General features: G+C 42.8%; 1 protein-coding gene across 1 annotated transcript in view; it reads left to right on the top strand.

Annotated features, from left to right (window-relative positions):
- Positions 1–776: 776 nt before the first annotated feature.
- LOC120539091 (fibroblast growth factor receptor substrate 2-like) overlaps positions 777–18,679 on the top strand; it is a 100,529-nt gene continuing 82,626 nt past the window's right edge. The window contains exon 1 of the mRNA XM_039768839.1: positions 777–1,004. The gene's annotated coding sequence lies outside the window, so the exon portion shown is untranslated. The remainder of the gene's footprint in view (positions 1,005–18,679) is intronic.

The raw sequence follows: 18,679 nt of genomic DNA, 5'->3' as shown, positions 1-18,679 counted from the left end.
GAACATGCAGGAAATCACCCCCTTACGATGAAGGGTAAACCAGCAGATGTGAGGTCAAAAATGATCAGAAGGACCCGAGGTTATGCTTGCCAGGTCAACTGACCCCTTAGTGGGCTACGAGGGGTCAAAGGTACTCCTTTTCACAAGACTTCATAATAATGGGGATCGGTAGTATTAGCACGTGGAGTGTCGTTGGATGCTATTTTCTTGCTATTCACAGATATTCTGTTTTTGATATTTAATTCTTTACCGGTTGCCTTCTAAGTGCCACTGCCCGAAGGTTAAAACGACAAATTTCGAACACAGGCATGTGAGGCTGATGCCAGGCCTCTAGTTGTCTATCAGACGGTGACAAAGTACACATTTTTATTACAATCAAAAATATACAAACATGAAATTTAAGCACACATTTAAATATTTCAAATATTTGATGCAGCTATATTATATAATTACATGTGACAAATAAAATTTGAATTGCCGTCATGTCCCCTGACATTAACCCAGTAGCCCAAATGTTATTGTAATTTCTGTAACATCCCAATGATAATATCGGAACAACACCATCACGTATTCTCAAAGCGTAAGTTCCAAACACATTGTCTTCTTTGTCTTCTTCATCGTTGTATTTTCAGCTGATCCTCTCTCACCTGCTCTGCCGTCTTCTCCGCCGCTGATGATCGCTCGCTTGCTCGCTCGGTCTGTTTGTTTGTATTTGTGCGGTAGGCGGCGCTGAGGCTGCGCGCCAGCGCGTGACCCGCCTCGACCCGGAAGCAGTTTCCGCGCCTCCAGAACGAGGCTCTCAGTGGGAGCCTTGGCGGCCGAGCGGCGGATTAGCAGCGGAGCTGAGTGGAGACTAGAAGTCGGAGAGACGGAGAGGTGAGGCTAGGCTGGCCGGCCGCCGAACACAAGACCCACCCGCTCAGGCGGGAGTGCAGCGAGCTGCCTTTTCACCTCGCGTGTGTTTACTTCGTGGATATTCGGACGGGAAGGCGTAAGACACAGCGGTGAGTATCCGCATTCGTGAACCACAAAAGGAGCGAAGCGCACTGGGGGCCTCCTCCAGCAGAGACGCGTTTTGGCGCTCGTAGAGTGACGAGGGGACGGCGCTGCGGTGGACTTGGGGCTGTTGCTCACTTCGCTGAGTCGGGGGCGCAGATAGAGTCGCTGGGCCGATCGCACGGGCTGCGCACCCCCACTACCCCCCACCCCCCGTGTCCGTTTGTGATTGTTTCTGCTCGGTTACGTTTCAGAGTGTTTGTGTGTGCAAGACCTTGTCCGGACGGGCTCGTTAGCTCCGCACCTTGATCTTTGTTTCTTCGATCTTTGGCAGCTTTATTATAGCGGGGTCTCGAGCCCCTGCTTCATTAACGGAATGTGACTCCGGCGGCGTTTGTTTCCTTATGGGATTTACTGCACGGCAGAGACGAAGTCCAGGAGGCTACACTAAGAACACTCCCGTCTGTAACTGATGATGAGTCCATTGCAGTGTGCCAGCCTGTGAACACCGGGGTGTCCTGTCCTGTCACTCGTATGATTGCGGAGTGCTGGCATCCCGTCCGGGGTCGGTGACGTCTAAGGTCACATTCTGCATCGCCTTGGTCCCCGACTTGCCTCATTCAGTAAAGAGGGTTGATTGGATGTCACTTGTGTGTTCTGCATTGGCGCTCTAGCGGGCTGAAGTTTACTAAACCTTCACGTTTGTGCACATGCAACGTGAATTTGGCACAGCCGCACTTTTAGCTGTTAAAAACGTGTATAGAAATGTGAGGGCAAATTGTTGTGGATCAGTTGGAAATGGCGGTGTTTTTAACTAAGCTGTACCTTTTTATGTTTGGATTGTGCTGTTAGTCATTTGTCAAAGTTGGAATTGCGTTGTGCTTGTCATTTCATTGCAGTACTCTTTCAAGCATTTGATTGTAACAACGCCAAAGGTGCTTTTAAAATAGTTGAAATAGGTAACAATACAGTAAATAAATAGAAAACAAGAGCCAAACACGGAGCAGTCTTAGAAAATATGCTGAAAATAGTAGCAAGATGCCATACACAGTGTTAAATATTCAAGTGACCAGGATGGGTTTTAATTGCATGGATTTTTATTGCACATTTTAGTAAACAGCATATTACACATCACCAACATAGCTTATTGTACAGGGGCCGGTCATAAAATTAGAATATCACGACAAAGTTGATTTATTTCAGTAATTCCATTCAAAAAGTGAAACTTGTATATTAGATTCATTCATTACACACAGACTGATGTATTTCAGATGTTTATTCCTTTTAATTTTGGTGATTATAACTGACAACTGAAGGGTTCCACTTCAAGGACTGGTTATATGAAGTACATTGTGTAGCATACTGAAACTTCGCTTCTGTTTGGAAAGTTGGAAGCGGTTTGTATTATCGTCCATCCTTTTCAGTTTTATGGCTTCTTCATGAGCTGTTGATCACACTTGTAGGCATCTTATCCAATCACACTTCGGTGGGCTGGTGACCTGCACTTGACCTCATCCTTCTGAGTTTCACATGAGATCTTTGATGTGAGAGCTTCAGCAAGAATACTAAATGCTTGTTTTTTCCATTTGTGAAAGTGATGGATCACTTTAGAAAATGATAAGCTCTTGGCACGAGACAAACAATACACCTTGAACACGATACAATTCACATTACGTTTCCGCCTTCACAATCCTCATCATATCTTATCACGCCACTGCCGTATCCTGGTGTGAGCGGCGTCATTAGCATCCGTAAGATCCTTATCGGTACATGTAGGGTCTCGGGAACATTCACGGAGAATGTGGTCCGTTGTCTGGGTGGGCTCACCACAGGGACATTCAGCGCTTATTGTGAGGCCCCATCAAAACAGGGTATCCCTTGTTGTGCCCACCTTTGACCCAGTCTTTCCTAGAGAGGGATGTTCCATTGGGTAGATGCTGTTGAGGTGTCGGAAGAGCTTCTTGGGTGGGCTATAGTCAGTCTCTCGCCACCTCTTGAGCCTCTGTGTCGTGGACTGCTTAGGATTGAGGGGTTCAACTGTGGCGAAGCTCCGACAAGACAGTAGTCAATGTGATATTCTCGCAATATTAGAGAGAAATGAATGGTATGTTTAGTGTTGCCTACTATTAGATAATATGAAACCAAACTTCAAATCAACGTGCAAAGGCACAGGTTTTAATTGTTTTGTAAGCTTTTATTTTGTTATTACAATTAAATCTTAAAATAAAGTAATATGAACTATAATAACATGTTGCCTATTGATTAGCACATCCGTTATCCAGCCCGCTATATCCTAACTACAGGGTCACGGGGGTCCGCTGGAGTCAATACAGGGCACAAGGCAGGAAATAAACCCCGGGCAGGGCGCCAGCCTGATTAGCACATGTAAGTAAGAGTTTCACTGTACTCTGTACCTGTGACATTAATAAACTATAAGCTCTTATTATAGTTGGTTCAGTGCAAAACCATCCACATTTTAATTTATCTTTTTGATTTTTGAGTTAACATCAAAGTTTGTTCCAGCATTGGCTGTCCTTTACGTTATTTGCACAAATAAACGGTGCATTCAAACAACCAGCACAGCGATGGTAATCTTAAAAAGGAATACACGCTGCGGCAGTTCTTTTAGTCAGTAAGTAGCTTTGTGTTGTAGCAGCTCTCCAAATGTTCCACATTTTAACAACATAATTGTGAGATGGCAGGGAATACCAAAGCTACATTTTTAAACTGAAAATAATAATATCTTACCTTAAAATAACAGGGCCTTTGGATTTGTGGTCACGGTTGATGTATGGTGTCTTGTGAAAACGGGACATTCACATGTCACGAATGGAGCTGCCAGGTGGGCACAATTTACCTACGTTGAAATTGTCAGTGCAGCAATGCACCCAAAATGTTGTAAAGTGCATAGTTAGTTGCTGCTGTTTTCGTAATTTATTTTATTTGATTGATTTTATAATCTGTTAAGTAATGGATTACAAATCACTTACAGCATTAATGTCACGGAAGTTGGTAATTTTAATCAAGCTTTTACAACTAAAAGTTGAGAAAGGGAAATGAAGAGGGCATCCAAGTAGATGCCACGTTCTACTGAACAATGCAAAATAAACTCGCCATGAGAACCCTGCATACCCTGAGGACTGATTGAGGTCATTTATGAGAGGTAGAACACCTAGAGGGGGCTGGGTGGTCTTGTGGCCTGGAACCCCTGCAGATTTTCTTTTTTTCTCCAGCCGTCTGGAATTTTATTTTTGTTTTTTCTGTCCTCCCTGGACCTTACTTTTATTCTATGTTAATTAGTGATCCCTAATTTTAATTCCTATTGATTTTGTCTTTTTTCTCTTTCTTCATCATATAAAGCACTTTGAGCTACATTGTTTGTATGAAAATGTGTGACAGAAATAAATGTTGTTGTTGTCAGCTTGTGCAAGTACGGTGTTTTCATTTTTGAATGCTTTATGAACCAATTGGCTGTGAGTTTGGACTGAATCTATGAAGACCTTATGATTTTATATTTCCTTTTAAGAAAAATGAGAATGTCAACAGTCTGCATGAAGCTATTACCGTGATAAGTCCACTTACAATGCAGGAGCAGAAGAAATGTAAAAGATATTGGGAACACGCCCCCGGCTGACCCCAGGAGAAACTCAGAACCTTATAAAATCAGTGCAAGTACAGAAGAAAGGCACAGTCCAGTATACAAACAGACTTGGTCAGGTTCAGGCAGTGGATCGATGCAGTTTGCCTGCCTTGGCATGGCGTGGTGGCCTGTGCATAGCTGTGCTCGACGATCCTGTGGCCTTGTAATAAGGACATGGATTCAGAAAATAGGTGGACATGAATGAGCCTTTACAGTTTAAGAGAATGCCAAAGAATTGGTCTTCATGGCTTCACCTTTCCATCCATTTTCTGAACCTGCTGTTTTAAATGACATAGTTTTCACTCTTGAGCAGGTGTGAGAGTCGACATTTAAATAAGTTAGTTTAAGTAGGAATACTCAAACATCATGCAGTAAAACTTACAAAGACGCACTAAACACTGAAGCCAGATTGAATTCCAGAAGCATCAGGCATGAAGCCCCAGGTAATGCATTTTTTACACACAGACAAGGCAAGTTCAAGTTTTATTGATGTGTGTCCTCAATGTGATGAACTTCGTACTTGGATATGCTTCCAGAGCAGTTGTCAAATATACAGCTAAAATGTATCAAGAGCATGCAATCTATAAAGTATATAGAATCTATATAATAAAAGCCCAGCGCGGTGTCCGTGTCCGGGTCCGCGTTCCTTTTGGCTGTATAGCCGCCCCGTAGAAAAGCCCCAGTCCACCCCCTCTCAGAATTCCTGCTTACCCCCCTCTGTTCTTTCCCCTTTGCTTTTATTTTTCCTGTTCCCGAAAATCTTTGCAAAAGAAAAGTAAAGAAATAGAGCATCACATTAACGTCTTCTCCCCTCTGCCTATTAAATAATAAATGAAATGAAATAAAAAAATCACGAAAGGAACAGAAACCACAACCTACCCTTACAGCGTCCACCGCGCTTCTGGCGTTACAGCCAAACACGTGGTGTATGCAGGTTATGAGGTGTGACGCTAATTAACGCCCGTACTACAACAGATATTGTTCATATCCTATTAACTATTTACACGGATCAACTCTTTTGGGGATTTTCATAAGAAAAAAAAAAAAATTATAAATAACGTGCACTTGAGTATTTCGAGCCCCGCGTCTGAGTCGGATGGTTCCCCTGGTCACCAATTCGTGTGTTTCACTATGCCCACTATGCCTTTCCGTCTTCAGCTACCCATGTGCACTTGTACAGAGGAGACCTTACGGAACAATGCCGAAACGAAACGCAACTAAACCTGCTGCTACGAGAGAGGACACATTACAGCGTGATCACGAAGCAAAGAGGCAAACGCATGACAGTCGCTCGCAAGAAACGGACACTCAGCATTCACACAGATTAGCTCAACGACGCATCTCTGCCACACAACGAAAGGCAACTGAAACCCCTACAGAGAGAGCGGACAGATTACGCCGTGATCGCGAAAGAAAAAGGCAAAAGTGTGCCAATGAGACACCCGACGAGACGTCCTAACGATTGAGTCCTTCAACTGTGGTCAACCAACACGCAGCGTAGCGCGCCGAGTTGCTAGTTAAATATATATTTTACAAGCGTGTGTATGTATATGTGTTTGTTTTTTGTGACTGTACTTTATACATATATCGTGTATGTATATAGATTATATAAACACACACAAACATGCACATAAAGTGTTTATGTTCAAATATTTGTTATTGGCAGGGTACACAGTGCAGTCCAGTCCAGGGTCGAGTCACCAGCTGTAGGTGAAGTATTGAAACTAAACATGGCCTGCACTGGTCTCCTGTACAAATGGGAAGGCTCTTAAGAATTTGGTGGAGAAAGGTCTAATGGTGTGGATCTGCATGCCTGCCAAACACACATTCGACTATATATTTTTTTACCAAACGTATACTATGTGACACACATAAACCATTAATAAACACACTACAAACTCATCCTTGAACCGTCACCTTATCGTGGTGGAGGGGTTTGCGTGTCCCAAAGATCCTAAGAGCTATGTTGTCTGGGGCTTTATGCCCCTGGTAGGGTCACCTAAGGCAAACTGGTCCTAGGTGAGAGATGGGACAAAGAGCGGTTCAACAAACCTCCAATGATGAATCAAAACTTTGGATGACGTTTTCCCTTGGCCGGACGCAGGTCACCGGGTCCCCCCTCTGGAGCCAGGCCTGGAGGTGGGGCTCGATGGTGAGCACCTGGAGGCCGGGCCTGCACCCATGGGACTCGGCCAGGCACAGCCCGAAGAGGTAATGTGGGTCCCCCTTCCCATGGGAGGGCAGGGGCCAAGGAGGTCGGGTGCAGTGTGAGTTGGGCAGTGGCCGAAGGCGGGGACCTTGGCAGTCCGATCCTCGGCTACAGAAACTGGCTCTTGGGCCGTGGAATGTCACCTCTCTGAAGGGGAAGGAGCCTGAGCTAGTGCGTGAGGTCGAGAGGTTCCGGCTAGATATAGTCGGACTCACCTCGATGCACAGCATGGACTTTGGAACCAATCTTCTTGAGAGGGGTTGGAGACTCTACCACTCTGGAGTTTCCCCTAGTGAGAGGCGCAGAGCAGGTGTGGGCATACTTACTGCCCCCCCGACTTGAAGCCTGTGCATTGGGGTTTACCCCGGTGGACGAGAGGGTGGCCTCCCTCCGCCTTCGGGTTGGGGGGTATGGTCCTGACTGTTGTTTGTGCATATGCGCTGAACAGTAATTTGGAATCCCCGCAGGGGGTGCTAGAGGGCATGCCTTCTGGGGACTCCCTTGTTCTGCTGGGAGACTTCAGTGCTCACGTGGGAATGACCCCCCCCGATCTGAACCCGAGCGGTGTTTTGTTATTGGACTTCTGTGCTCATCACGGATTGTCCATAACGAACACCACGTTCAGGCATAGGGGTGTTCATATGTGCACTTGGCACCAGGACACCCTAGGCCTCAGTTCAATGATCGACTTTGTGGTTGTGTCTTCGGACTTGCGGTCACATGTCTTGGACACTCGGGTGAAGAGAAGGGCGGAGCTGTAAACTGATCACCACTTGGTGGTGAGTTCACTTCGATGGTGGGGGAGGATGCCGGTCAGACCTGGTAGGCCCAAACGTGTTGTGAGGGTCTGCTGGGAACGGCTGGCAGAGTCCCCTGTCAGAAGTAGCTTCAACTCCCTCCTTCGGCAGAACTTAGACCACGTCCCGAGGGAGGTGGGGGACATTGAGTCCGAATGGGCCATGTTCTGTGCCTCTATTGTTGAGGCGGCTGACCGGAGCCGCAAGGTGTTTGGTGCCTGTCGTGGCGGCAATCCCCGAACCTGTTGATGGATACTGGCGGTGAGGGATGCCGTCAAGCTGAAGGAGTCCTATAGGACCTTTTTGTCCTGTGGGTCTCTGGAGGCAGCTGATAGGTACTGGCAGGCCAAGCAGAATGCGGCTTCTGTGGTTGCTGAGGCAAAAACTCGGGCATGGGAGGAGTTTGGGGAGGCCATGGAGAACGACTTTCGGACGGCTTCGAGGAGATTCTGGTCCACTGTCCGGCGTCTCAGGAGGGGGAAGCAGTGCAGTGTCAACACCATATATGGTGGGGATGGTGTGCTGCTGACCTCGACTTGGGATGTTGTGGGTCGGTGGGGGGAGTACTTCGAAGACCTCCTCAATCCCACTAACATGCCTTCCAGTGAGGAAGCAGAGTCTGGGGACTCCGAGGTGGGCTGTCCCATCTCTGGGACTGAGGTCACCGAGGTGGTCAAAAAACTCCTTGGCGGCAGGGCCCCGAGGGTGGATGAGATATGCTCAGAGTTCCTCAAGGCTGTGGATGTTGTAGGACTGTCTTGGTTGACACGTCTCTGCAACATCGTATGGACATCAGGGACAGTGCCTCTGGATTGGCAGACTGGGGTGGTGGTCCCCCTCTTTAATAGCTTTCCTCCGCTGGGTGTCTGGTCTTTCCCTTAAAAATAGGGTGAGAAGCTCAGTCATCTGGGAGGGGTTAAGAGTAGAGCCGCTGCTCCTCCGCATAGAGATGAGTCAGATGAGGTGGCTCAGGCATCTGATCAGGATGCCTCCTGGATGCCTCCCTGGTGAGGTGTTCCGGGCACGTCTAACTGGGAGGAGGCCCGGGGGAAGACCCAGGACATGTTGGAGGGACTATGTCTCCCGGCTAGCCTGGGAACGCCTTGGGGTTCTCCCGGAAGAGCTGGAAGAAGTGGCCGGGGAGAGGGAAGTTTGGGCATCTCTGCTCGAGCTGCTGCCCCCGCGGCCCAATCTCGGATAAGCGGAAGAGGATGGATGGATGGATAAACAAACCCTTCAAAAGCTGCAGATCTGTCCAGTTTTCATTAGGTTTGTTTCAAGAAGACGGAAGGCTAAAATGCTTACGTTTACAAATGGACAATTGTGCTGTTAAGCTAACAAGCCTATTGTTTACAGCAATTTCAAATTCTTCTTTTCTTTTTTTTTCCCCTTGGTTGGTGCTGCTGCTACTGTCTTGGAGCCCCTAATTACCTGTTAGTAGTAATAATTCAATCAATTTGAACAATAAGACACTTTTTAAAGCTTTCTCAGGAAACACAATTGGGTTATTCATATGTAAATCAGACTATTGTTTGATCCCTGTATGTTAAATAACGATGTGATTGTTAAATAACTGTAAATTATCTCTGGGTGTCTAATTTTGTGATACTTGACACCTTGCAGTACCACTGCAGAAACAGAAATCCTGTTCAATGGCTTTACATTAAAGTACTTCCATTATTGAAGTGATCAATATTATAACTTTGTCATTAATACAGTATGAAATATGTAGATGCCAATAGTAAGAACAGCTTTAAATTACTGGTATATCCATCTAGTTGTTACCCAACTATAATTTACCAACTATTGGTATGAGGCTTTGGGCCTCAAACCCTGAGGTTGTGGGTTGAAATCCCACTACTGACACTACTACTGTGTGACCATAAGCAAGTCACCTGACCTGCCTGTGCTCCAATTGGAAAACCAAAAGAAATGTAGCCAAGTGTATCATAAATGTTGTAAGTCTCCTTGGATGAAGCTGTCGGTCAAATAAATAAATGTAAATTCTAACGGGTCAGAGAGAGCAGTAAATGGGCAGTTTCCAATCTTGGGGGTAATCCAGCACTGGGCTTATTAAGAACGGTATCATCTTAAACTATCCGATTTGCCTTAGCATCTGCACATTTTCAATTGATTCTTTGACATTTTCTGTCCAATAACTGAATAATTCTGCCTATTATCTATACCAAAATAAAAGTTCAAACATCACTATATCTGTACTGTACTGAATTCTAAGATAATTCAGGATATTTCCTTTCGCACAGACTGCTTTTATAACAATTTGCCTTTAAAATATGATTTGTCAGAGGTTTTTAATATTAGCTTTATAAAGATTTATATTTCCATTAGCTGTTTAAAAAGACTTGCTGAATCTAATTCAGACTTCAGATGTCATAAACTCCTAGTGCTTTAATTTTTCCAAATCTTTCCGTGCCTTTTTTTTTTTTTTTACATTTGTCCCAACTTTAAAAGCTTCCTGTGTGAAATCCATCTGTCCTGTTCTTCTTGAATCTAAAGTTTCTTATTCATTTTTTTTTTGTTTTATTTATAGAACACTTTTCAAGCAATATGCACAAAGTGCTTTCCAATGGCAAAACAAAAAGGCATAATAAAAGTAAAATAACCATTACAATATTTCATTATATGAGTAATCAGACTATTTCTTATATTGGTGTAGAGAAAAGCCAAGCATAATGACCCATTTTATTGGCTAACTAAAAAGATTACAATATGCAAGCTTTTGAGGCAACTCGGGCCCCTTCTTCAGGCAGACAGATGTAATTATATTGGTGTGAAAATTCCTTTATTTAATCCATCTGTAACTGTAAGACAGCATTACGTTCTTTATCGTATCAATCAAATATTTTGCTTGTGCTTTCACTTCTGGGTTACCCTAATGAACAGCAGTTTGCCTTCAAAACCCAACACATTTAGTGTCCGCAGATTCGTCTTTAGCAATAAAGTATGCTGCTTTGCTTGTCCTTCTGCGTTTCGGTGATTACATGGCTCTGTTAACACAATATATGTCATATAAGGAGATGTTCCTTGTCTTTCGACAGTATTGAAACACTAAATGCATTTGTCTTTGATATTTTAAATGGAGCAACTCGTGTCATCGCTGGTGTAGACATGGCCAGTAGCCACTCTGTTTGACTCTTGCCTCATTGTTTACCTGCTGTGACTGTCGTTCGTGCTGCCAGTACTCCCACATCCCAGAGTCCTGTAGGTGTCATTGTGGATGTGACTTTGAAATGTACACACTACTTAGAAAACGGGCAGACATCCATTGAGGTGCTCATCAAAATCTGAGAATGAGCATCCATTCATATATCGAGAGTGTGTAAGACACTATTTAAAGAGTGATTACAGATGCATGACAGTTCAGGTTAAACACTTACACCTCATCTTATCGATAACGTTATTTCATTCTCAAAGCGTGCACAAATCTGTTTCTGAACCAATCCCATAATGGGATAAAGGTGACAAAAACAAGAACCTATATTTGTGCGTTTTGCCTCTTTTTATTTATTTTTTAAAACAAGTATCCTTTTTTTTATTATTATTATTATTTTTTTTAAACAAGTATGATTCCTGGACTCACTCACTGAAATTCTCCTGCCTGAAACTCGAAGCATTTCCTTGCATGACCTTTGCTGTTTTTCTTTACAACATGTGTTGATGGCAGTTCTGTATCATGACATCTATCAGTCATTTTGATAATATAGTTGAGCAAAAACCTTCCAAAGTAGTTTGTTTATTCGAAGTCACGTGTGAATTGTGATACTGACTGACTTTCTTGGTTCTAAAGATGCTGTGGAAAAGCTGATACCGTTATCTTTGAGAACTTCAGTATCGACTTGGTACCGATGTATCCATTCTTGTGACATCCCTCGTTGAATAGCCTAGAGTACTTGCGCTACAAATTTGCAAAACAGTCTCACTTATTTAGCAAGTTACTTTTTGCGTCACAGAACCGACAGACTGATGTGATTACATTTGTTTGTTTACCGTAATGGAACTGACTGACACGCCGTCACTCCTAAGCCCAGTTAGTTTACCAGTGGGCGTTGTCTGCAGAATTGCCCTCACTGCTTTGACCAAAGTCTCTGCATTCCCATGTGTTAAGTCTGCACTTCAGAGGTGGGCAGTTTCAGCCAGGGTGAACGTAGAGGGTGAGCTTTCTGTCGTCAGGTATGTGCAGAAATACAAAGCCACAGTCCCACAATTTGGAGTGAATTGTGTCATTCACCAGTTTGGAAAACATATCCTTCATTTCCTTGGAATATTAAATGGGGTGATGCTGTGCAGTCTGTGGTGGACGAGCCTTAGTGAATTCATGCCTATTGTCTGAAGGAAAAGTAATAATTCTATTAATCTTAACTCTGAGGTCTTGCTGGTACAGTGGTAAGCACTGTTGCCTCACAGTTCGAGTCACATTTTTTAGCCACAATGATTTGTCCAGCATTGTTGGCAGCAGGGCTGTGGAGTTGGAGTCAGAGTCGGAGACAATTTTGGGCACCTGGGGTCGGTGTCGGCAAAAATGAACCGACTCCTAAGAAATTTAAATTGTAATGAAAAAAAATACAGCAAGTTGAAATGTCCCATTTCACAAGCAGCAGTCCTAATCAAGTACTTGTGTAATGTAGTAATGTAAGAATAAAGCTGAGTGCATAGTTGTGTTACTCCGAGTGTGAAGTTCAGCTGAGCTATTATACAACCTGACAGCTGCATATTGTAATCTGGATTACGGTACATTACAAAAAGTGTTTTCATTTTATTTCAGATATAATGTGTTTAACAAGTTCATTTGAGTGTAAACAAGTGTAATGATGTAGGTGGAGATGTTCAGGGGTTCTTGTCTTTCGTTTAACTGGCCGATACGGTAGAGAGTCGGCTTCCTAGCCAGTAGTTCTGTGGTTGAGTGACGTGGATGTTGCCTTACTTCAATCACCATGGAAAATACATCAGCATATTAAATACAGAGGAGTTGGGGAGTCAGAGTCAGAAGTACCAGAAACTTAGGAGTCGGAGTTGAAGGATTTATCCACCGACTCCACAGCCCTGGTTGGCAGACGCTTTCCTAGCCCTCAGGGATCCCTAAAACCCCATGGCACAATGGTCATCCATCCAAAAGTAGTTCAGTTCCTCCTCCTCCTCCTACGTAATTCACAGGGTTTTCTGAAAATTCTTGAACATTTCCATGATTTTGCTATACTCGAGGATTTGCTAATGCTTCTCTCAGTCAGTGTGTCAAACTTTAAAATGTCAAACCTCCACTCGGGACCTATGCTGTCATGTTTCAATACTGTGACGAGTCATCAAGAAACTTTGTAATGATAGTTGGTCAGTAATAATTGTGAGTTCATTTCAATTCTATACAAAGTCTACAACAAATATAATGTCAATCAGATATGCCGATACATCCTTTTAAACTCGAACAATACCCTCCATGAAAATGTGTGACTATTCAAGTTTGTGAGCTCTTATATAAGCAGCCATGAGTGTTTCAATTTCAAGGAAATGAGAGATGTCATTTTTGAAGTCTTGGTTCATTGTTGTCAAGTCAGCTGAAACGTAAGACCGATTGCTCGTTTGCATACTGACTTCAAATTGTACGTACCAGTGGAGGATACGCACTCAATTGTTTACAAGAGTTCATCACTAATCAGTAAAGGTCAGATTTTTTACTTCCTAAAAAGTATTTTAAATGATCACAGTCTGTCGTGACTCTGGTAAACGCAGTTTGTTTACGTGCTTAGAGCTGTTCTCTCCTGAATTGGGCACCTCTACTTTGAATCCCTGTACCCAGCTGTTAACCGTGTGAGGTTTGCACATTCTCACTGCGTCAGATTTCCTTCCAAATCCCCACAGATGTGCTTGTTAGGTTAATTGACGTCCTTTGTCTGAATGGGCCTTTCATTGCACTGGTAGCCCATGCAAAGGCAATGTTGGTCTCATTTGATTACTTTATGCACTGACTTATCCAAAGTAAAACTGCACTGTTGATAGGAGTGCATGGAGACAGCACCGTCTCATCAGAGCATTTCACAGGGAACATTGCTGCTTTTTTTTTTTTTTAAAGCTTTTAATTTTAAATGTTCAAATCTGTTATTGGTTTAGGGAAGATAAAACTTAAGGAGGAAAAGAGCACATTTCACAACATTGGGACCTCCTTTGAGTTGCAATGAGAAAAGACAACTTGGACGGCAGTGTTTAATTTTCCTGAATTGGTTTTCTCTCTCTGTCTGTGTAGTGATTATTTGAGCACTAGGCCACAATACCCGCAGAATCTTCTAGTTAAGTCTGTTTAATTGAGTTATTTCACATATTTATTTCCCAGCTCTGCTCTAGCCTATATATTTAAAGATACACTTCAGTTCCACCAATGCATAGCTAATACTCATTTTACATATTTTTGCTTCGAGGATACTGTGGAAGGTGGCTGAATCTACTGTCATTTTATTCAATGCCATCTGCAGCAAACTTTTAATACTTGGGTGGGCAAAGTTTTCGTTGAGCACCAATTGTCAATTTTGACTCATGCTGTGTATAAAACAGTTGAGACCCTTAGTTTACATATACCTTGGCTAAAAGCTTTCAGACTCAAAGTTCCCCAGCTTCACACACATTGTGTTAACTAAACAATTTGGGCGTTAAGTCAATTAATGTATCTGCTTCATTTCCATTAGAGTTTTCAAAGAGCTTATCTGTTTTCTTGATTGTTCTTCCAAATCTGTGTCCCACCATGCAGATTGTGTGCTATGAGCGATTGATCTTTTAGTGTATCAGGCCGACTCTTATGGAATGCCCTGCTTTTTTGGGCTTTGTACTTGTACCTCAGTTTCTGTTTTTAAATCTAAACTAAATTTTTTAATATTGCTTTTTGATTTTGTTAACTATGCATTTATACTCTATATATTCTATATATTGGACTGTTATCTTCTTTATGAAGATAATTTGGTAAATGCCAATGAATGTAAGGATCATAAAATATAATATCCAGGAAAGACTGTTCTTTACATTCAGGGATTGTGGTTGAAATTAGCAAAAGACGGTGGTGCGTTTGAATACGAAGTTATTAGATTAAAATAACCATTCCCTACTTCTTCTTGTTCTTTTGGCTGCTCCCGTTAGGGGTTACCACAGCGGATCATCTACTTCCATATCTTTCTGTCCTCATCATCTTGCTCTGTTACACCCATCACCTCAGCACATCCCTAAATCTTCTCTTAGGCCTTCCTCTTTCCCGTCAGCTCTATCCTTAGTATCCTTCTCCCAATATACCCAGCATCTCTCCTCTGCACATGTCCAAACCAACGCAATCTCACCTCTCTGACTTTGTGTCCCAACCGTCCAACCTGATCTGACCCTCTAATGTCCTCGTTCCTAATCCTATTCGTATATTTTAATATTTTGTATTGATGTACAGTGTCCATGGGTACCTTGAAAGGTACTTTTAAATTATTATCAATGTTTCTGTTCTCCAAAATACTGATTAAGAGATATTTATTTCAGCTTTTAACCACTATGCCTGATTTTCAGTAACTTTAAAGTTTGCCTACACTACACTTTAAACAGCATTGATGACTACAGGAATTGATGTCATGTCCGCTTCTGAGCTGCTACTTGTTATAGTTAGTGATTAATTGTGACAATCTGTGGTTGAATATAAGGGCCCACCATTAGAGCTTGACCCGCCTTGTGGTTCAATCAATGAGGAAATAAAAAGATCTGAGTCGGGATCTTAGCAGGAAAATTGTTGACCTTCACAGGTTGGGTTCCTACTCAGATGCCATCTCCACAAAAGTTCAAGATACCATGAGCAACTGTACAATCAAAAATCTAAAAGGTTTGGGACCATACAGACATCATTTGGGAATTCAGGAATAAGTCACACATTAGAACAATCTAGATGAGAACAGGCCATTCAGCCCAACAAAGCTCGGCATTCCTATCCACTTATTTCTTCTAAAATAACAGCAGGATGACATTTGACAAACTAAATGTTTCAAACGGTTTTACAAAACCACAAGGTAACAAATAAGGAACCGGTGAAAGAGTTTGAGGCATCAGGAAAAAATATCCTCATCCACCCTTAAGAGAACTTCATCGGCATGGCCTGAAATGTTGTCAGCCAAAAGAAAAAGCTATTACTGTACTCCAAAATCAGCATTCAAAAGCCAGAGTACAGTTTGCATTTGCTGACCAGAACAAAGAGGAGTTAATCTCTGGTCAGACAAAACAAAAGGTCAACTTTTTGTTTGTACTGATCAGTGATATGTATGGAGGCTGAAGGGTTGAGGGTCTTAATCCAAAGAACACATCCTGACTGTGTAACACGGAGGATGCAGTAACACGGAGGATGCAGCTTCATTTTGTGGGGGCAAAGGGACCGGTGCACTTCATAAAACAGGTGGTATCACAAAGAAGGAGCATTAAGTGGAAATTCTCAAGCAGCACCTCAAGACGTCTGTCAGAAAGCTAATGCTTGGACACAACAGGACAAAGATCCCAAGCATACTTCCAAAGTGGTTAGCAGATGGCTTATACTCTTAACCTGTTTTTTTTTTGAGTCACGGACCTCTTTAAGAATCTGATGACCCCCTTACCCAGAAATATTCATATCAACACAGCTTTGTATGCAATGAATTTAATGTGCTTTATTTATCGAGATTTGATTGTCTCATATACAAAATATTATTAAACTTTAAAGTAAACAATCTAAAAAAAACCTTTTTTATGCAAAAAGTAATGGCCACTCATTATAATCTCTTATATATATTTCTCTTCTGGTTCATCCTGCTTCCTCTTCAAACCCGGCCCCCCCCACACGCAGCCCAAACAGCATTTCTCGATTCCTATTCCTCCTCTTCCAAACCCTTTCCCACACTACCTGCGGCCTCCCATACACCCCCACGCCCCTTTTCTCGAGTCCTATTCCTCCTTCGGACTACTGCGTTCCCCGCTCCTCTCTCATGACCCCATTGGTGTCACGTCACCGCCCGATATCTAGCCTGACCTTGTGACCTTTCACTTCAGCCATGTGTGTGCCTGGGAGACTTTTCCGTAGCCTGCTACAGGAAGGTACTGTCTTGACCATTGGCATTGGTTTCGCTCCTTGCTATTTTCGTTATACTGCGACTATTGTTTCCTAAGACTTTGGTATAAAATGAACAACAGTATCTTCTCTGTCGACAGGATTTTGTACAACGTCATCTCTATTCCGGGATCTGGCAACTGCCTGTTCCTATCAGTGGGTTATTTTTTGACACAAACGGTTGACGAAGGCAATGCACTCTCACTACGACATAAGGCAGTAGATTTCGTCGCATCACATTGGGACAGATTTGGAGACGTTCTTCCTGTTGTTCTTTCCAACGCAAGTCGAGTTATCGCAACAAGTCAGGAGTACTGTCCATACATGGCAACATCTGGAGTTTATGGTGGTGAAGCTGAAATTCAAGCTCTTTCCGAAATTCTCCACGCTACCATTGTCATTTACTTCAAACACAACCCCAACATCCCGCCTTGCATTATGTTTGCAAAGATTTGCGTTAATCTACAACGACCAGTCTTCAGCCATGGTCAGTTGTACGTGGCTTTTTCTAGGGTTAGATCTTTCGATTCATTATCTGTTGTCTCCAGCAAAACACCTATTCACAACTGTGACTTTCAAGGACTATTTCTTTCTTCTTGATTTCTGAATTCCTTTCTCACCATTTTCCGTTCCTATTCTTTCACCACCGTATGCGACGGCGGGTTTCGGTTAGTTATGAAATACAATTTAAACAGATCTACTACTGCTACGTTTTCTACTACCATTACTACTACTGGATCAACTCTAAATCAACTGTACCGCGCTGTATAGTGAATTTAAATGTTAATTTTAATCTGACCCTCATGGACCCCTAGAGGTCCAATGACCTCAGGTTAAGAAGCCCTGGCTTATAGTCAACCATATGACAGTAGTGGAGTGGCCATCACAAAGCCCTGACCAAACTGAAGGAATGTGTCACAGCAAGGAGGCCCATGGACTTGTCCCATTTATAACTGTTCTGTCAGGAGAAATGGACCAAAGTTTTAGAAAAATATTGTAAGAAACTTTTGGAAGGCTATTGTAAGCATTTGCAACACGTGAAGCAATTTCAAGGCAATACTGGCAAGTACTAACTTGGTATATGGCAACCTTCTTATCTGCCTCTTTTATTTTTTTCATTTATTTAACAAGCTTCTGTAAAAAGACCCCCGGAGACAAGTAAAGATCGATCAATCTGTCTATCTCTCTCTCTGTCTGTCTCTCTTTCTTTCTCTCGAGTTTGAAAGTTTTTACCCAAGGTGTATGTAAACGTATGGCTTCAACTTTATACACATGTGTTGCTTCTTTTTTGCCATTTCACTGTATGCTGGCAAGAGCAAGCCTTTAATACTGGGATGGGCAAACTCTTTGGGTGGAGGACTGATTATTAATCATGACTCATATGGTGGGCCATAGATTGCCTCTGAACACAGGCAGTCTAGCACATGTGCGAATGACAGACGTTAACTTTAAAAAGAAATGATTTCACTCTAAAATGTTTTATCAAGAGCAATGCCTAAACCCCAATAAGAGAAGCATTTTAAAGTGATTTTACTACGACATTGTCCTAGTGTTGAATATGAAACCGCTCCTGCTCAGTTAATATAAAGTGAGATACAGAATGTCACGGTAATGAAATCATTGCAGACGGTTGTATCTGCTAGTATGCTTCTGTAGCTGCTTTTAGTCATTTTTCAGTTGTGAAAAGACCTGCTCAAAGCTCTTTAGTGCTACCGAACTGTGATGCTGTGCACACGGTGAGCTTAAAGTCAAGTGTTACAGGAAAGGCTACCAAAGTTTAAAGGGATAAGTGGCAGAGAAAACATACGGTAATCAAAACCTGAAAAGAAGTCTTCTCATTCAGTGAAGCCACATCCTTTATTGAGAAATCATAGTGAGGACAATCAAAGCAGAAGGCAAGAACCGGAAAGTCAGAATAGCTAATGTAATGTGAGGAGTAT

The sequence above is a fragment of the Polypterus senegalus genome, chromosome 11 (assembly GCF_016835505.1).
Source record: "Polypterus senegalus isolate Bchr_013 chromosome 11, ASM1683550v1, whole genome shotgun sequence".
Classification (NCBI taxonomy): Eukaryota; Metazoa; Chordata; class Cladistia; order Polypteriformes; family Polypteridae; genus Polypterus; species Polypterus senegalus.
This window is presented reverse-complemented; position numbering and strand designations above follow the sequence as displayed.